The sequence below is a fragment of the Euprymna scolopes genome, chromosome 19, assembly GCF_053919585.1.
Source record: "Euprymna scolopes isolate OS-2025 chromosome 19, ASM5391958v1, whole genome shotgun sequence".
NCBI lineage: Eukaryota > Metazoa > Mollusca > Cephalopoda > Sepiida > Sepiolidae > Euprymna > Euprymna scolopes.
Genome location: NC_136500.1, coordinates 48,872,830 through 48,893,884, shown reverse-complemented (window position 1 = coordinate 48,893,884; position 21,055 = coordinate 48,872,830).

Below are 21,055 nucleotides of genomic sequence, written 5' to 3'. Positions count from 1 at the left end.
TTTATTTTTTTTCCAGGTTTGACTGAATTTCTGAACATTTCAACTGCACTTATCTTTTTTTGCTCTTTATTTCTGTTGGGTTTTTTTTTCTCCAAATTATATCTGCACTATCAACTAAACACTGAAAAATGCTTTTTCTCAGCAGTATGCATTATTTCTTAACCAGTCTAAACTTAGTACCTAAGCCAAATTGTTCTACTCTTAACTAGCTTTTAAACGGGTTCTTCCAAACTAAATTAATAAAAAATAACCGACCTCACAAATTGAAAGTTCCATTACGGAATCTTATAAAAGTAAAACTTGAATGCTTAAATCAATGAATAGAAATCATTCTCTATCGAGGTTAGATGAAGCCAAAAAAAAATCAATGCATGATTATGTGAGGGAAGATTATTTTAAAATATTCTCCTAAACTGGAAACGGAGTAACGGACTTATATTAAGTAAATATTAATAAGTCCTTACATTGTTTTTTGTTGTTGTTTTTTTAATGGAAAGTAGATAATACAATGTGGTTATGTTATCGGCAGCTCCAGTAACTCCCGCTTCTCCTTTTTTGTCCCTCGGTCCTCATTTCCAATGAGTGATTTTTCTGACAAAGGATGAAGAAAAAGCTGCTTTCCAGGTCGGTAATACTTCGTGAACAGTAGCCTGAGATGTCGGAAATTTTTCTGTTTCTATGTCTATCCTTGTGGCCATGTCACTAGTAAGGGTGCTGGAGGTAAACGTTTCATCTGGGCTGACGTTACCCGCCTGATAGTCAGGGACCAAAACCTTGGTTAACCACTAAGGAGGCTGTCCTATCAGCAAGTGTAAAATACTGTGGCTGCTGTATTGCCATTTGGTGAATGGATTCTGGACCATGCAGTAGTTTCTGGTGGGGCCTCTCGATGCCATACTAGTGTGTAATTGTTACGGCTTTACCTTGTCACATGCTACAAAAAAACTTCCCCTTAGCTATGTTCATGTTCCGTTCTATCTCCTTTGGGATCCTCCGACACACAGTTGTATCAGTTAAGATAAAAATGAAATACAATAAGTCTTCAGATGTACCTCTCCACCGTACTGTATATCGATACTCTATGGCTGACTGGGATAGCTTCCGTACATTTACATCTGATCTACCTCTGCATTCCATGTTTAAAAAGATGTATCCTCTATAGTATCAGACCTGACCGAATGGTTAATTGTAGGCATAGACCGATTTATACCATCCAAAAAATTCCAACAAAAACCTAACAACCAGCCATGGTTCTCCCCAGAATGCGCTGCTGCCATTGCGCAAAGAAATCACTTTTTCCATAGCTACCAACGTAATAGATGTACTGAGACTAAAGCTGCCTTTAGGACTACCAGCAACCACTGTAAAAGAGTAATAAAAAATGCAAGAGAGTTATATGCTCAGTCCGTCAAATCCAAAGTAGCTGAGCAGCGGCTTGGTCTCTACCAGTTTTGGCAAATAGCAAACAAAATCCTGAACAGAAGCGTGCGTTCTATCCCAATCATCATCAATGGACCTGAGGTCATCTCATCAGCATCAGACAAAGGCAAAATATTTGCCAAGAACTTTGCAGCTAATTCTACCCTATGCGACCAAGACCATTAGCTCCCTGTATTTCCTTATATAACAGACAAAACACTATACGACATACAAATATTTGTACGTGATGTCGCCAAGCTAATCAAGAACGTTGATACCAGTAAAGCAACTTGCCCAGACGGCATTCCAATTATAGTGTTGAAAAAGCTTCGACCAGAACTTTCCCCCATACTTACAAAACTGTTTAAGCGTTGCCTTAAGGAGAAGTGCTTTCCAACACCCTGGAAAACCTCGTCAGTATGCCCTGTATTTAAGAACTCAGGTGATGTCATCTTCTTCTCAGTACAGACCAATAAGTCTCCTGTGTGTCATGAGTAAGCTGATGGAATCCATATTAAATAGAGGAATCAAACACCTCAGCAGAAATAACCTTCTTAGTGACATGAAATATGATTTCCATTCTGCTAGATCTACAGCAGATGTGCTAACGGTTATATCACATAGGATTAGTGAATCTCTTGACAAAGGCTTCTTTTCTAGGGCAATTGCTCTTGATATATCAAAGGCCTTCGATAAGGTATGGTATAAGGGCCTACTTCACAAGATTTCCAGTTATCGTATAAGTGAAAATGTTTTCTAAATTATTAAATCATTTCTCTGATAGGCTCATAAGAGTAGTGGTTGATGGGCAGCAATCAGAGGCCCACAATATTAATGCTGGAGTCCCCCAGAGGTCCATCCTGTACCCAACTCTCTTCCTGATCTACATCAATGATCTCCCAAAACATATACTTAAATCATTCGTTGACATCTATGCTGATGACACGACCATCTACGGCAACACATCAAAGGCCGTAAATGACAAAACTCTCTCTGATTCCCTCTCCTCTGATCTTGAGCGCGTGGTTCAGTGGGGGAAGAGGTGGCTGGTTACTTTTAATGCATCTAAAACCAAGCTCCTAACGTTACATCATAAACGCTCTGTTCATCTAGCATCAATTGAAATGGATGGCTCTCGTCTTTAGGAGGCTTCATGTTTTAACAAGCTTCTGGGTTTGACCTTTACTCCTGATCTGAAATGGAATGCGTATATCAAGTCCGTTGCCCGGGCCGCTGGGAAAATGGTGGGATCCTTCTACCGCTCCAGAAGATATCTCACTACTGATGCAATTCTCTATCTCTATAAAAGCCAAGTACGTCCAAGGATGGAGTACGAACAAAATAGACTTCATGGCTTAGTGGGAGATGCTCTCTTCTCTTCCCTGCAACCTCTCTCCCACAGAAGAGACGTTGAGAGCCTGTCTTTGTTTTATCGTTATTTCCATGGCAAGTGCTCGACCGAGCTCCAATCTCTGGTCCCCCCTCGCCAATCCTTCATGATAAACACCCGTCTAGCTAAAACCACTGTCAGTGATTCCCCCCCACTTTTTATCTGTGCTTAAATCAAAACGTACATTCCATGAACATGGCTTTTTTCTGAGAAGTGCACGCCTGTGGAATTCAATTCCGTTTGCCTGTTTCCCACCTGGCTACAACTTGGACGTCTTCAAGTTCAACATAAACAAATTCCTGATTAATCGCCCCCTTAAGTAAGACACTTTATCAAATCTCCAATAACAACTATTACTACGATATTATCCCATTGATTATTGTACACAAAATAACCCTTATCCCCGAATGGCTTCCGGGCCTTGATAAGTGGTGATCTCCATGTAAAAAAAAGATCAATACTATTGCGATAATCGTATACTGCATTTACTAAATTTGATTTGTTTTTCTGTTTTATCAACCTTTTGCGTATCAATCATTTTTCGGTAACTGTATACTTCACTTACGAAATTTTATCTCGTTTTTAGTTTTACAGCGTATCAACCCTTTTTCTGTAACGGTCTAACTGCATTAATTAAATTTATGCTTCTTTTTATGTTTTAAATATTAACATTTTTCTTATTCGCTAAATTTGTATCTCGTTTTCTGTTTTTATGGCGCATTAACTCTTTTGCGGCGACTGTATACTGCATTCACTAAATTTGATTTCGTTTCTGTTTTACGGCGCACTAAACATTTTTGTGGCAACAGAATAATGCATTCACTAAATTCGACCTCGTTTTCTGTTTTCCAATGTATCAACCCTATTTCAATAACGGTATACTGCATGTACTAAATTTGATTTCGTTTTATGTTATACGGCGTATCAACACTTTTGTGGTAACGGTATACTGCATTCACTAAATTAGATCTTGTTTTCTGTTTTACGACGCATAAAGCCTTTTTGCGGCAACGGTATACTGCATTCACTAAATATAATTTCGTTTTCTCGGCGTATCAAATCTTTTTTTGTAAAGTTAATTGAAATCACTTACTTTGACCTCGTTTTCAGTATTATGGCTTTTGCGGTAACTGCATGCTGCATTCACCAAATTAAATCTGGTTTTCTGTTTGATCAATCTTTTGGGGTATGAACACTTTTCCGGTAAAGGTATACTACATTCAATGAATTTAATCTCGTTTTTGTCTATTCTTTACTCGAGACAGTGTACTGTATTCACTAAATTTAAACTCATTTGTTATTTGACAATGTATTAACTCTTTTGCGGTAACTGTATACTACATTCACTACATTTGATCTCATTTTATGTTTTACAGAGTATCAATCCACTTTGCAGTAACTGTATACTGCATTCACTAAATTTAATCTGGTTTTCTGTTTTATTAAACCTTTTGTGTATTACCCCTCTTTGCGGTAACTGTATGCTGAAATTACTAAATTTGATCTTGTTTTCTGTTTAATGGCGTATCAAGCCTTTTGCAGTAATTGTATATTTCACTGATTAAAGTTTATCCGTTTTTCTGTTTTACAGCTTATCGATCTTTTGTGGTAACTGTATACTGAAATAACTATATTTGATCTCGTTTTCTGTTTTACGGCGTATGAACCCTTTTGCGGTAACTGTATACTGCATTCACTAAATTTGATCTAGTTTTTTTTATTTTACGGCTTATCAAACATTTTCTGATTAAATGATTTAAGCTTTGTTTATCCAAATAATGCCACATCATTTTGCATTGATTAATTAGTTAATGCTCAATTCCATTAATTAGAGATTGTTTTTTTATCTTTTAGGGAATTCTAGCTTTCTTTGCCAAATAGCTACTGTTTGGCTAAGTACGATACTTGAAATATTTGAAAGATCAATTTAAAATAATATATGTTTTATTAAGAAGTTTATTGTAAACAGGAAATAATTTTTTTGTATTTATTCATATAGACAGGTAAACCTTAACATTTTAATTTTAATACAAATTTTACAAGAAATATGATCTTTAAGAGAGAAAAAGAAAGAATAAATTAATTTTAGCTTTTCATCTCTAAAAAAAATGGTGTTATATATTGTTCTTCATCTGAGTTCTCACTAGGGTTATCATTGAGGGGCACCATTTACGTTTGGTGTATAACATAAAAAAGGATTCTGTGTGCGTATGATTGTCTCTAATATAAATGGTTGTGTGTTTGATTATCATAAAGGGAATCGTGTGTGTGACATGTATTTTCAGAACCTACCTCTGCTTCTTCGATGTTGGACCATCTGGAAATTTCTCATCCTGGAGGGAGACTTGATACCTGTTTGACGAAGATTTATCACTCCAAGTCGATGAATGGGTTTTATAGTTTTTATTTCACTTTCCCCAGAGGTCCTGCAGAAGGTGGAAGTGAAATCGGCCTGTGTGGGTTCTTCTTCTACACACGTCAGCGTTCGTCTCCCCCCTCCCCAGTTAAGAGGGGGAGACAACGGAAAGCCGTCCGTCTTCTTCAAAGCCCAAATCAAATCTCACAGATCTAGCCAACCTGACGACGTCACTCATACGTAATCTGGTCAGCTGACCTTCGGTTCTGGTAAACGTGTCTACACTCCGCGTTTACTCACCTCTCTCTCTCTCTCTCTCTCTATCTCTCTCTCTCTCTCTCTCTCTCTCTCTTTCTGTAACAATGGAACATTTGAACACAAATGCTAAATATTTGTATAGTAAATAAAACAATATTGTGAAACAGGACTGTCTGTCATATTTCAATCAAAATAGTCGTAAAAGAACAATGACAAGTAATGGTTAATTAATAAAATGTCCTCTTTTATAGCTAACGTGCAAATTAGTTAGTAGTGAGACTGGTATCGCATATGCATAAGCTGTAAACAAAAAAATGGCGCAGCTATTGTGTAAAGTTGAATAGTTTGTTTTTAAATTAATGGTAGTGCGAGAATTGAGCACAACTTTCGCATGTATTTATATAGATGTATTTATATAGATTGAGACTTTGAAGGTTTATAATTCAGTGATTTTATTTTGGTTTTTCTGTTTTACGACATATCAACGGTTTTTGTTGTTTATTTATTTATTTATTTGGGTTATTCTTTACCGAATTCAATATTTTTTGTTTTGGTTGTTTCTTGTGCGGCATATCAGCCCTATAATAACATGCGATGGTTGAATTTATCTGCACATACATTGCATGAAAGTAGGATTAGTTCTTCTGCGTTATAAAATCTTTGGAGATTGTTTCATGTCGAATTCAGTTATTTCGGTTTTGATAGTTTTTCTTTTTTTTTTAGGAATATTATTTATGCTATTTTATGTCGAATTGGATTTGAGGATTTAATTTATTATTTTATTCCGAAACAAGAGTATTAACAAAAAAAAGAGTATTATAATTCAAGAGTATTAGCAAAAAAAAAACAAACTCCTAGCTTTTAACAGAGATCTAAGATCCGGTTATTTTAGGATTGGTCGATAACACTATGACGTGTTGTCTCATTGAGAGCGTGTATTCAGCAGTGATAAACACACACACATATTTAGCAATGATAAACACACACACATGCACATATGTGTGTGTCTATCACTGCTGAATACACGCTCTTAATAAGACAACACGTGCGTATATATATATATATATATATATATATATATATATATATATATATAATATTTTACTCTTTTTATTGAGCACTCTTAATAACCGCGTTTTAATTCATGAGTTTTATCTCCTGAATACTTTTAACTCTGTGTGTGTGTGTGTGTGTGTGTGTGTGTGTGTGTGTGTGTGTGTGTGTGTGTGTGTGTGTGTGTGTGTGTGTGTGTGTGTGTGTGTGTGTACGAGGTGCCTTCAATAAGTTTCCAGAGTTTTTTTCGTATGGACACTTTTATTTAGAGTACACACATGAAACTCTAGTCCCCTTAGAAGTAATCTCCTCCAGCTGCAATGCACTTGTTGTACCGTTCCAACTTCTGGAAGGCCCCATGGAAGTCCTCTTGTGTTAGCGTGTCAATGAACCTTGTCACGGCCTCTTTCATCTCCTCATTGTTTCATAACGACAGTTTCTAAGGTTTGAGCTTGAGTTTAGGGAATAACCAAAAGTCACACTAAACAAGGTCTGGACTATAGGGAGGGAAATGATCAGCTCGGCCACTTTCCTGCTGTCATGACAATGTCTTCTTTCTGATTTTCTCTGGTCACCCTTGAGAGAAAACACGCAAATCTTCCGCTTCTTCCTCGTGAATAAGTGTGTGTACAGTTCTCACACTGATATTAAACTGTGCCATTATTATCTCTATAGACACACGACGGTCCTTATTCATTAATTCTTTATTTGGCCAATCAACTCTGGTGTTCTGAATTCCTTACTCCTCCCACACCGTTCATCATCCCTCGCAGACTCCCTGCCTTCCTTGAATCTCTTATGCCACTCAAAAACTGACGCAACTGCGAATGTACACATATCCAAAGCAATGGCAGAAACCTTAGTAAACGACTTTCAATCTATAGTGGAATGGCGTCGTAAATGGATGGATGGTAACATTTAATGTTGCTGAACTTCTTTCCTTAAACAACTAAAAAAAACATAAATCGGAACAAATACATTGAGGACATTGCCAAGACGGCTGCAAATAAGTTGGGCTTCCTTTACCGTGCTAGAAAATTACTCACACCAGAGCGTATCCTATATCTTTACAAAGCAACAATTCACCCATGAATGGAGAATCATTGTCGTATCTGGACTGTTGCATCCACCATTTGTCTCTCATTCTTAGATGGGGTCCAAAAAATAATCTCAAATATAACAGTTCCTGGACTATGAGCCAAGTTCCAACCCCTATCACATCGCCGCAATTATATATCCCTGTTTTACAAGTACTTTAATGAAAGCTGCCCTGATGAACTCATAGCACTTGCGCCCCCTCGATGTACATTCTCTCAGATAACCCGACAAGCAGCAAAATCCCACCCTTTCACTTTTTAGGTCCCTAAGTGCCGGAAAGCCTTCTACTATAATAGTTTCTTCCCTCAACCTGATACACTTTGGGATCCCCCACTGTTTCCTGCTTCCCTTACCGTACTAACATACAAAAGTTTAAATCTAATGTGAGCGGACATCTTACTGCTCAACTCCCCACAGTATCCTGTTAGCTATGATCTCAAATAGTAGCTCCTTATGTTCAAATGGCAATGCACTTTATTTGGAGCCAAAAAAAAGTATAAAAATACCTCAGTCTAGAACAATTTCAATAAAATTTATGAGAAAAAATTGCAAACGTTTTTTTTATTGTGTAAAAGTTTACAAGAAAAATTTGTACATGCTTATTTCATTCTGTAAATTTTACGAGAAAAATTGTAAATGTTTCTTTTGATTCTGTCAAATTTACAAGAAAACATTGTAAATATTTTTTTACTCCATAAAGTTTACAAGAAAACATTTGTAGACGATTTTTTATTTTGTAAAGTTTACAAGAAAACATTTGTAAACGATTTTTGATTTTATAAAGTTTGCAAGAAAACATTTGTAAACGATTTTTGATTTTGTAAAGTTTACAAGAAAACATTTGTAAACGATTTTTGATTTTTTAAAGTTTACAAGAAAACATTTGTAAACGATTTTTGATTTTATAAAGTTTACAAGAAAACATTTGTAAACGATTTTTGATTTTGTAAAGTTTACAAGAAAAAAATTGTAAACGTTTTTTTTTTTTTTGTTCTGTAAATGTTTTCTTCATTTTTAAACTTTCTTATTGTGTAAAGTTTACCAAATTTCAAAGAATACTTTTCATCAAAACAAAGCTTTGCGCATTATCCGTTTTCATTTGCTAACAAGATAAATGGCAAAGTTAAAAAGAAATATAAACAGGCTTACTTACGAACGCATATTGCCATATGCATATTTAATTAAGGAAACGTTTTGTAATGAAAACATTCTTTTTTTTAAGTAAAATGTTTTCAAAGATTTACTTCCTTCAACAAGGCCTTTGCATCACATTTAAGTAATATACGGTTAAGCTTGCTGGTATTTCGTCGACTAATAATAACACAACTCAGCGCATTTTTTTTACGTACATTTAAGAATGGCTACATGCATTAAATTTAAGGATTATATAATATACATATAAAAAGAAAGAAATACGACTACTATTATATTAATAATTAGTTTTAATTAAAAATAAATGAATAATAATAATAATAATAATAATAACGAAAACGGCTGAAATATTAAGGAAAACCCTTGAATGTGGAGACTAACACACACGAGTTACAGACACAAGCTCGACATGCAGAAACTATGACAGGTCTAAAGCACAAAGAAACATCACATGGAATCATGAAAACTGAAACTTGTGAGAATTTTATTCCCACATAGCTTAGAACTTTGGCAGAGAGCGAAAATTAAAACACAACAAATTGAAAGGTACACTTACATGATGGTTTAGTTACAGGTCGTTTTCTTGCAAACTGTGTTGCGAAATCTTACGGCTCTGCTAAGCCTGGTAGTTGACTTCTTGATGAAGTGGCAATTGAAGAATCTTCTATGAAGATTAGTAATTATCCTTGTTACGAAGAGCTCTTCTTTTAATACCACGATCAATTAGTAATTCGAATGCATCCAATAAGTTTGTAATTAACTAAAAATCAACAATTTTTACTGATTGATGAGACGGAATTACACCAGGAAAGAAATACCTAACTTATGAGGTTGAATAGTCTCAAAGATACAATGACAATTAAGAAAAATTAATTAATTAAGAAAAATAACATGAATCCGGCGTCTTCAACGTTTTTATTTCCGGAAGTGATTTTCAATTAAAAAGGCCCATAACTCGCACGGGTTAAAATTTGAATTTAAACTAATAAGAATGTCTGTTTTAAACAATGTATTGAACTAATCAACCAATGAGAAAACACGATTAAATTAGTGTAATTTTTCACACATTGCCAAAGGAGCAAAGAAAAAGTGATGGATATCCATAACTTTTTCCAATTATTGAATACAATGTAAATATGTATTGGACTGTCAATTAGGTGACAGTTTATTAATTCTGATGGTCACAAGACTCAGTAAACAATTGTAGTTTTCTTTTTTTGTTGTTTTTTTTTAAGGAAATATGTGTGTTAGTAATATATTACAAATACCAAGAACGATAACTTGAGCATAAATCAAATAACAACTTAATAAATGCTGAAATAAATTAGTGTGATACTTTTTCCGAACAATTCAGACACATCCACTTCCCGAGAGTATCTTGTTGTTTCACCCCACAACAGTCAAAATGATACCAAGTTTCACAGACCTCACAGCATTCCATAGGAGAAAATCCATCATTTGTGATGGAACAAGTTGGACAAAAGAAGGGACCACCTTCTTCCATAAATTCTGCTGGAGACGATGCAGGAACATCCTTTAAATCCAAGAGAAATAAATGCTTCAATGAAGGAACCTGTTCACATCTCACACAGGCCAACACACAGGCCAAGCGAACATTACTATTATTCCCATTAATGAGTCGAAGCACCTTGCCTAGACTCCAAAAGGGTTGAGTTTTATTTGGAGGTTTAATTAACATGATTTCTCTGGCCGACACCTTCTGAGGGCGATCGCCCATTTATATTAGCATTAACATCTCATAAGGACAACAAGTAATCATTGTGGCATATCTTTCTGAATTTTCCAATAAACCTGCGTCTCAATTCCAGAGATTGCAAAAGTTTTTCTCTACTAGGTGAATCAGGACAGACATCACCCGATTCATAATTATTGATAAACAAATGTGGGTTATAACCAGTTTGTAAAAAATGATTAGGGATTAAAATGTCGAGACCCCTTTTCGAAGCAGTAATATATGTAATCAGTCGGTCGTTGATCACTTTCTCCATATTGGAAAGGATAGTAAAGAAGTCAAAATAGCAGACTTTCTTTCTATCTATTAATTTTTTAAAACATTGTTTGATTGTTTTTATCATCCTCTCCCATGCACGCCCCTGCAAAGCTGAATAAAGATGAATGGTAAAATGACTAATGGAAGTTGATATGAATTTTTCTTTGAATTCGTATGAAATGAAGATTTCCGATAATATGATGTCGGATGCTGGAAGGTTTTTGCATTGTCTGAATAGACACGCATAGGAACACCAAACAGGTTGGTAAACCTAATAAACACTCATAGAAAAGATCTAGTGCTCATATCCGAAAATAACTCCAGATGGACAGCATGTAGACTCATACAGGTGAACAACAAGACACATATTTTCACGTCTTCATCATTGTATTTTACCCAAAAATGATCAGTAAGGTCAATACCCACTTGTTGAAATTGAACAAAACAAAATTTGCCCGATGAGTGGGCAGTTGAGGACTCGAACATGCTTTATATGGCAACGAATTGATTTTCTTACAAGTGATACAATTACAGAGAATTTTCTTTACCGATTGCCTCCCTTAGAAAATCCAGAACCCAGATAATCTCAACTTAGAAAGAGTTGAACTGATTCCCAGATGGCAACAATTTAAATGCGCCTCTTTAATTACCAACTCAGTCAAACGATGATGTTTTCCTAAAAGTTTTAACTTCAAATAAATGGGTGGATGCTGGAATTCTGTATATGTCCTTTAGTCTGCAACAGACCGTCCTTATCAATAAACAAACCAGGAGCCGTTATCGATTAGAAGATTGGTTCAAATATTCAACTCATAGGGAAATTCTTTCTTCTGCATACAGGAAAAGAGCAAGAATTTTTTTTTTTTTTTTACATTTTCACCGCAAACAAGGCACATTGCCACTTTGATGTAGGGGCTACTATAAGGGACATAAGCTACAGGGGTACTATGTAAGGAAGTTAGCAACAAGATGTTAGTTCACGTTACATTGAACTTCTGCATGTCAGTACAGTTGGGGAAGCAGGGACCTGGAAGGAAATTTCAAAGTCTAGTAGTTATGGGGAAGAAACTACAAGAGTAAAAAGCTGTTTTACCTCTAGGGATCTCTACTATGTAGGGGTGGGACTTAGCTGCTTGTCGGTTTTGTTGGGGGTATTTACGTCAAGGGACAAGTGCCTGCAGTTCGTCGGAGCATTCACCATGAAAATACTTGTAGAACAGGCAAAATGCTCCAAGTTTCGGCCAAATATCATTGCGATGATAGAAGCTGAAGGCGGCTACATTGAATACATGTCAGCTCTACTACATAATCACATAAGCTGAATTGATTTTTTCAGTAAAAGTTTTAAAATAAAGCTGTAGTGTTGGTTTCATTAGTGCAACCCTTTTATTATTCTACCTAGTATATATATAGTATATATATATATTGTATATATATAGTATGTATATATTATATATAGTATATATATATATTGTATATATATACGATATAATATATATAGTATATATATAGTACATATATATATAGTATACATATATATAGTATATATATATAGTACATATATACATAGTATGTATATATATGTATATATATGAATATATATATAGTATATATATGTATATATACAGTATATATATATATGTGTATATATAGTATATATATGTATATATAGTATATATATATGTATATATATAGTATATATATGTATATATATAGTATATATACATGTATATATAGTATATATACATGTATATATAGTATATATATAGTATATATTGTATATATATACATATATATATGTATATATATAGTATATATATATGTATATATATAGTATATATATATGTATATATATAGTATATATTGTATATATACATATATATATGTATATATATAGTATATATATGTATATATATAGTATATATATATATATGTATATATACATATATATAGTATCATTTTCATTATATTATCATTTTCAGTCCCCCACCCCTAATTTCTGGCTCCCATCTTATCTCGCAATTACTTATAACGTCACCAACTAACTTCGGAAGAACCCCCCCCCCATCCGATTTTGTTTTATATCATAAGTTGCTTAAAACGTGATTAGTAAAAGTTCAGAATAAAATCACGCTTTCTCTTAACGGTTAATTAAAAAAAAAAAAAAAAAATCTTCTGAACGCTATTAAAAGTTAAATTCTTCACTAGTTTGGAGACGGAATGCGTTGTTGTGATAAGTGATTTTTTTCTCTACTAATTCGCACTTTTTATTTTAAGATTCAAATATTAATAACTACATTTTATTTCAGTATTTAATTTATGTATTTCTGTTGTATTAAATGCTAGCTTCTTTTTTTTTTTTTTTTTCTCGTCCATAAATGTTTATCTACCAAGTTGATCTTAAATATTGTATAATCAATCCATTATATTATAATTTTCAGTCCCCCACCCCTAATGTCTGGCTCCCATCTTATCTCGCAATTACTTATAACGTCACCAACTAACTTCGGAAGAACCCCCCCCATCCGATTTTGTTTTATATCATAAGTTGCTTAAAACGTGATTAGTTAAAGTTCAGAATAAAATCACGCTTTCTCTTAACGGTTAATTTAAAAAAAAAAAAAAATCTTCTGAACGCTATTAAAAGTTAAATTCTTCACTAGTTTGGAGACGGTATGCGTTGTTGTGATAAGTGATTTTTTTCTCTACTAATTCGCACTTTTTATTTTAAGATTCAAATATTAATAACTACATTTTATTTCAGTATTTAATTTATGTATTTCTGTTGTATTAAATGCTAGCTTCTTTTTTTTTTTTTTCTCGTCCATAAATGTTTATCTACCAAGTTGATCTTAAATATTGTATAATCAATCCATTATATTATCATTTTCAGTCCCCCACCCCTAATTTCTGGCTCCCATCTTATCTCGCAATTACTTATAACGTCACCAACTAACTTCGGAAGAACCCCCCCCATCCGATTTTGTTTTATATCATAAGTTGCTTAAAACGTGATTAGTTAAAGTTCAGAATAAAATCACGCTTTCTCTTAACGGTTAATTTAAAAAAAAAAAAAATCTTCTGAACGCTATTAAAAGTTAAATTCTTCACTAGTTTGGAGACGGAATGCGTTGTTGTGATAAGTGATTTTTTTCTCTACTAATTCGCACTTTTTATTTTAAGATTCAAATATTAATAACTACATTTTATTTCAGTATTTAATTTATGTATTTCTGTTGTATTAAATGCTAGCTTCTTTTTTTTTTTTCTCGTCCATAAATGTTTATCTACCAAGTTGATCTTAAATATTGTATAATCAATCCATTATATTATCATTTTCAGTCCCCCACCCCTAATTTCTGGCTCCCATCTTATCTCGCAATTACTTATAACGTCACCAACTAACTTCGGAAGAACCCCCCCCCCCATCCGATTTTGTTTTATATCATAAGTTGCTTAAAACGCGATTAGTTAAAGTTCAGAATAAAATCACGCTTTCTCTTAACGGTTAATTAAAAAAAAAAAAAAAAAAATCTTCTGAACGCTATTAAAAGTTAAATTCTTCACTAGTTTGGAGACGGAATGCGTTGTTGTGATAAGTGATTTTTTTCTCTACTAATTCGCACTTTTTATTTTAAGATTCAAATATTAATAACTACATTTTATTTCAGTATTTAATTTATGTATTTCTGTTGTATTAAATGCTAGCTTCTTTTTTTTTTTTTTTTTTTTTTCTCGTCCATAAATGTTTATCTACCAAGTTGATCTTAAATATTGTATAATCAATCCATTATATTATCATTTTCAGTCCCCCACCCCTAATTTCTGGCTCCCATCTTATCTCGCAATTACTTATAACGTCACCAACTAACTTCGGAAGAACCCCCCCATCTCATTTTGTTTTATATCATAAGTTGCTTAAAACGCGATTAGTTAAAGTTCAGAATAAAATCACGCTTTCTCTTAACGGTTAATTTAAAAAAAAAAAAAAATCTTCTGAACGCTATTAAAAGTTAAATTCTTCACTAGTTTGGAGACGGAATGCGTTGTTGTGATAAGTGATTTTTTTCTCTACTAATTCGCACTTTTTATTTTAAGATTCAAATATTAATAACTACATTTTATTTCAGTATTTAATTTATGTATTTCTGTTGTATTAAATGCTAGCTTCTTTTTTTTTTTTTTTTTTTCTCGTCCATAAATGTTTATCTACCAAGTTGATCTTAAATATTGTATAATCAATCCATTATATTATCATTTTCAGTCCCCCACCCCTAATTTCTGGCTCCCATCTTATCTCGCAATTACTTATAACGTCACCAACTAACTTCGGAAGAACCCCCCCCATCCGATTTTGTTTTATATCATAAGTTGCTTAAAACGCGATTAGTTAAAGTTCAGAATAAAATCACGCTTTCTCTTAACGGTTAATTTAAAAAAAAAAAAAAAAAATCTTCTGAACGCTATTAAAAGTTAAATTCTTCACTAGTTTGGAGACGGAATGCGTTGTTGTGATAAGTGATTTTTTTCTCTACTAATTCGCACTTTTTATTTTAAGATTCAAATATTAATAACTACATTTTATTTCAGTATTTAATTTATGTATTTCTGTTGTATTAAATGCTAGCTTCTTTTTTTTTTTTTTTTTTTCTCGTCCATAAATGTTTATCTACCAAGTTGATCTTAAATATTGTATAATCAATCCATTATATTATCATTTTCAGTCCCCCACACCTAATGTCTGGCTCCCATCTTATCTCGCAATTACTTATAACGTCACCAACTAACTTCGGAAGAACCCCCCCCATCCGATTTTGTTTTATATCATAAGTGGCTTAAAACGCGATTAGTTAAAGTTCAGAATAAAATCACGCTTTCTCTTAACGGTTAATTTAAAAAAAAAAAAAAAATCTTCTGAACGCTATTAAAAGTTAAATTCTTCACTAGTTTGGAGACGGAATGCGTTGTTGTGATAAGTGATTTTTTTCTCTACTAATTCGCACTTTTTATTTTAAGATTCAAATATTAATAACTACATTTTATTTCAGTATTTAATTTATGTATTTCTGTTGTATTAAATGCTAGCTTCTTTTTTTTTTTTCTCTCGTCCATAAATGTTTATCTACCAAGTTGATCTTAAATATTGTATAATCAATCCATTATATTATCATTTTCAGTCCCCCACCCCTAATTTCTGGCTCCCATCTTATCTCGCAATTACTTATAACGTCACCAACTAACTTCGGAAGAACCCCCCCCCCCCATCCGATTTTGTTTTATATCATAAGTTGCTTAAAACGCGATTAGTTAAAGTTCAGAATAAAATCACGCTTTCTCTTAACGGTTAATTTAAAAAAAAAAAAAAAAAAAATCTTCTGAACGCTATTAAAAGTTAAATTCTTCACTAGTTTGGAGACGGAATGCGTTGTTGTGATAAGTGATTTTTTTCTCTACTAATTCGCACTTTTTATTTTAAGATTCAAATATTAATAACTACATTTTATTTCAGTATTTAATTTATGTATTTCTGTTGTATTAAATGCTAGCTTCTTTTTTTTTTTTTTTTTTTTTTTCTCGTCCATAAATGTTTATCTACCAAGTTGATCTTAAATATTGTATAATCAATCCATTATATTATCATTTTCAGTCCCCCACCCCTAATTTCTGGCTCCCATCTTATCTCGCAATTACTTATAACGTCACCAACTAACTTCGGAAGAACCCCCCCCATCCGATTTTGTTTTATATCATAAGTTGCTTAAAACGCGATTAGTTAAAGTTCAGAATAAAATCACGCTTTCTCTTAACGGTTAATTTAAAAAAAAAAAAAAAAATCTTCTGAACGCTATTAAAAGTTAAATTCTTCACTAGTTTGGAGACGGAATGCGTTGTTGTGATAAGTGATTTTTTTCTCTACTAATTTGCACTTTTTATTTTAAGATTCAAATATTAATAACTACATTTTATTTCAGTATTTAATTTATGTATTTCTGTTGTATTAAATGCTAGCTTCTTTTTTTTTTTTTTTTTTTTCTCGTCCATAAATGTTTATCTACCAAGTTGATCTTAAATATTGTATAAACAATCCATTATATTATCATTTTCAGTCCCCCACCCCTAATTTCTGGCTCCCATCTTATCTCGCAATTACTTATAACGTCACCAACTAACTTCGGAAGAACCCCCCCCCATCTGATTTTGTTTTATATCATAAGTTGCTTAAAACGCGATTAGTTAAAGTTCAGAATAAAATCACGCTTTCTCTTAACGGTTAATTTAAAAAAAAAAAAAAAAAAATCTTCTGAACGCTATTAAAAGTTAAATTCTTCACTAGTTTGGAGACGGAATGCGTTGTTGTGATAAGTGATTTTTTTCTCTACTAATTCGCACTTTTTATTTTAAGATTCAAATATTAATAACTACATTTTATTTCAGTATTTAATTTATGTATTTCTGTTGTATTAAATGCTAGCTTCTTTTTTTTTTTTTTCTCGTCCATAAATGTTTATCTACCAAGTGTATCTTAAATATTGTATAATCAATCCATTATATTATCATTTTCAGTCCCCCACACCTAATGTCTGGCTCCCATCTTATCTCGCAATTACTTATAACGTCACCAACTAACTTCGGAAGAACCCCCCCCCCATCCGATTTTGTTTTATATCATAAGTTGCTTAAAACGTGATTAGTTAAAGTTCAGAATAAAATCACGCTTTCTCTTAACGGTTAATTTAAAAAAAAAAATCTTCTGAACGCTATTAAAAGTTAAATTCTTCACTAGTTTGGAGACGGAATGCGTTGTTGTGATAAGTGATTTTTTTCTCTACTAATTCGCACTTTTTATTTTAAGATTCAAATATTAATAACTACATTTTATTTCAGTATTTAATTTATGTATTTCTGTTGTATTAAATGCTAGCTTCTTTTTTTTTTCTCTCGTCCATAAATGTTTATCTACCAAGTTGATCTTAAATATTGTATAATCAATCCATTATATTATCATTTTCAGTCCCCCACCCCTAATTTCTGGCTCCCATCTTATCTCGCAATTACTTATAACGTCACCAACTAACTTCGGAAGAACCCCCCCCCCATCCGATTTTGTTTTATATCATAAGTTGCTTAAAACGCGATTAGTTAAAGTTCAGAATAAAATCACGCTTTCTCTTAACGGTTAATTTAAAAAAAAAAAAATCTTCTGAACGCTATTAAAAGTTAAATTCTTCACTAGTTTGGAGACGGAATGCGTTGTTGTGATAAGTGATTTTTTTCTCTACTAATTCGCACTTTTTATTTTAAGATTCAAATATTAATAACTACATTTTATTTCAGTATTTAATTTATGTATTTCTGCTGTATTAAATGCTAGCTTCTTTTTTTTTTTTTTTTTTTTTTCTCGTCCATAAATGTTTATCTACCAAGTTGATCTTAAATATTGTATAATCAATCCATTATATTATCATTTTCAGTCCCCCACCCCTAATTTCTGGCTCCCATCTTATCTCGCAATTACTTATAACGTCACCAACTAACTTCGGAAGAACCCCCCCCCATCTGATTTTGTTTTATATCATAAGTTGCTTAAAACGCGATTAGTTAAAGTTCAGAATAAAATCACGCTTTCTCTTAACGGTTAATTTAAAAAAAAAAAAAAAAAAAATCTTCTGAACGCTATTAAAAGTTAAATTCTTCACTAGTTTGGAGACGGAATGCGTTGTTGTGATAAGTGATTTTTTTCTCTACTAATTCGCACTTTTTATTTTAAGATTCAAATATTAATAACTACATTTTATTTCAGTATTTAATTTATGTATTTCTGTTGTATTAAATGCTAGCTTCTTTTTTTTTTTTTTTTTTTTTCTCGTCCATAAATGTTTATCTACCAAGTTGATCTTAAATATTGTATAATCAATCCATTATATTATCATTTTCAGTCCCCCACACCTAATGTCTGGCTCCCATCTTATCTCGCAATTACTTATAACGTCACCAACTAACTTCGGAAGAACCCCCCCCCCATCCGATTTTGTTTTATATCATAAGTTGCTTAAAACGTGATTAGTTAAAGTTCAGAATAAAATCACGCTTTCTCTTAACGGTTAATTTAAAAAAAAAAAAAAAATCTTCTGAACGCTATTAAAAGTTAAATTCTTCACTAGTTTGGAGACGGAATGCGTTGTTGTGATAAGTGATTTTTTTCTCTACTAATTCGCACTTTTTATTTTAAGATTCAAATATTAATAACTACATTTTATTTCAGTATTTAATTTATGTATTTCTGTTGTATTAAATGCTAGCTTCTTTTTTTTTTTTCTCTCGTCCATAAATGTTTATCTACCAAGTTGATCTTACATATTGTATAATCAATCCATTATATTATCATTTTCAGTCCCCCACCCCTAATTTCTGGCTCCCATCTTATCTCGCAATTACTTATAACGTCACCAACTAACTTCGGAAGAACCCCCCCCCCATCCGATTTTGTTTTATATCATAAGTTGCTTAAAACGCGATTAGTTAAAGTTCAGAATAAAATCACGCTTTCTCTTAACGGTTAATTTAAAAAAAAAAAAAAAAAATCTTCTGAACGCTATTAAAAGTTAAATTCTTCACTAGTTTGGAGACGGAATGCGTTGTTGTGATAAGTGATTTTTTTCTCTACTAATTCGCACTTTTTATTTTAAGATTCAAATATTAATAACTACATTTTATTTCAGTATTTAATTTATGTATTTCTGTTGTATTAAATGCTAGCTTCTTTTTTTTTTTTTTTTTTTTTCTCGTCCATAAATGTTTATCTACCAAGTTGATCTTAAATATTGTATAATCAATCCATTATATTATCATTTTCAGTCCCCCACCCCTAATTTCTGGCTCCCATCTTATCTCGCAATTACTTATAACGTCACCAACTAACTTCGGAAGAACCCCCCCCCATCCGATTTTGTTTTATATCATAAGTTGCTTAAAACGCGATTAGTTAAAGTTCAGAATAAAATCACGCTTTCTCTTAACGGTTAATTTAAAAAAAAAAAAATCTTCTGAACGCTATTAAAAGTTAAATTCTTCACTAGTTTGGAGACGGAATGCGTTGTTGTGATAAGTGATTTTTTTCTCTACTAATTCGCACTTTTTATTTTAAGATTCAAATATTAATAACTACATTTTATTTCAGTATTTAATTTATGTATTTCTGTTGTATTAAATGCTAGCTTCTTTTTTTTTTTTTCTCGTCCATAAATGTTTATCTACCAAGTTGATCTTAAATATTGTATAATCAATCCATTATATTATCATTTTCAGTCCCCCACCCCTAATTTCTGGCTCCCATCTTATCTCGCAATTACTTATAACGTCACCAACTAACTTCGGAAGAACCCCCCCCCCATCCGATTTTGTTTTATATCATAAGTTGCTTAAAACGTGATTAGTTAAAGTTCAGAATAAAATCACGCTTTCTCTTAACGGTTAATTTAAAAAAAAAAAAAAATCTTCTGAACGCTATTAAAAGTTAAATTCTTCACTAGTTTGGAGACGGAATGCGTTGTTGTGATAAGTGATTTTTTTCTCTACTAATTCGCACTTTTTATTTTAAGATTCAAATATTAATAACTACATTTTATTTCAGTATTTAATTTATGTAATTCTGTTGTATTAAATGCTAGCTTCTTTTTTTTTTTTTTTTTTTTTTTCTCGTCCATAAATGTTTATCTACCAAGTTGATCTTAAATATTGTATAATCAATCCATTATATTATCATTTTCAGTCCCCCACCCCTAATTTCTGGCTCCCATCTTATCTCGCAATTACTTATAACGTCACCAACTAACTTCGGAAGAACCCTCCCCCCCATCCGATTTTGTTTTATATCATAAGTTGCTTAAAACGTGATTAGTTAAAGTTCAGAATAAAATCACGCTTTCTCTTAACGGTTAATTTAAAAAAAAAAAAAAAAAATCTTCTGAACGCTATTAAAAGTTAAATTCTTCACTAGTTTGGAGACGGAATGCGTTGTTGTGATAAGTGATTTTTTTCTCTACTAATTCGCACTTTTTATTTTAAGATTCAAATATTAATAACTACATTTTATTTCAGTATTTAATTTATGTATTTCTGTTGTATTAAATGCTAGCTTCTTTTTTTTTTTTTCTCGTCCATAAATGTTTATCTACCAAGTTGATCTTAAATATTGTATAATCAATCCATTATATTATCATTTTCAGTCCCCCACCCCTAATTTCTGGCTCCCATCTTATCTCGCAATTACTTATAACGTCACCAACTAACTTCGGAAGACCCCCCCATCCGATTTTGT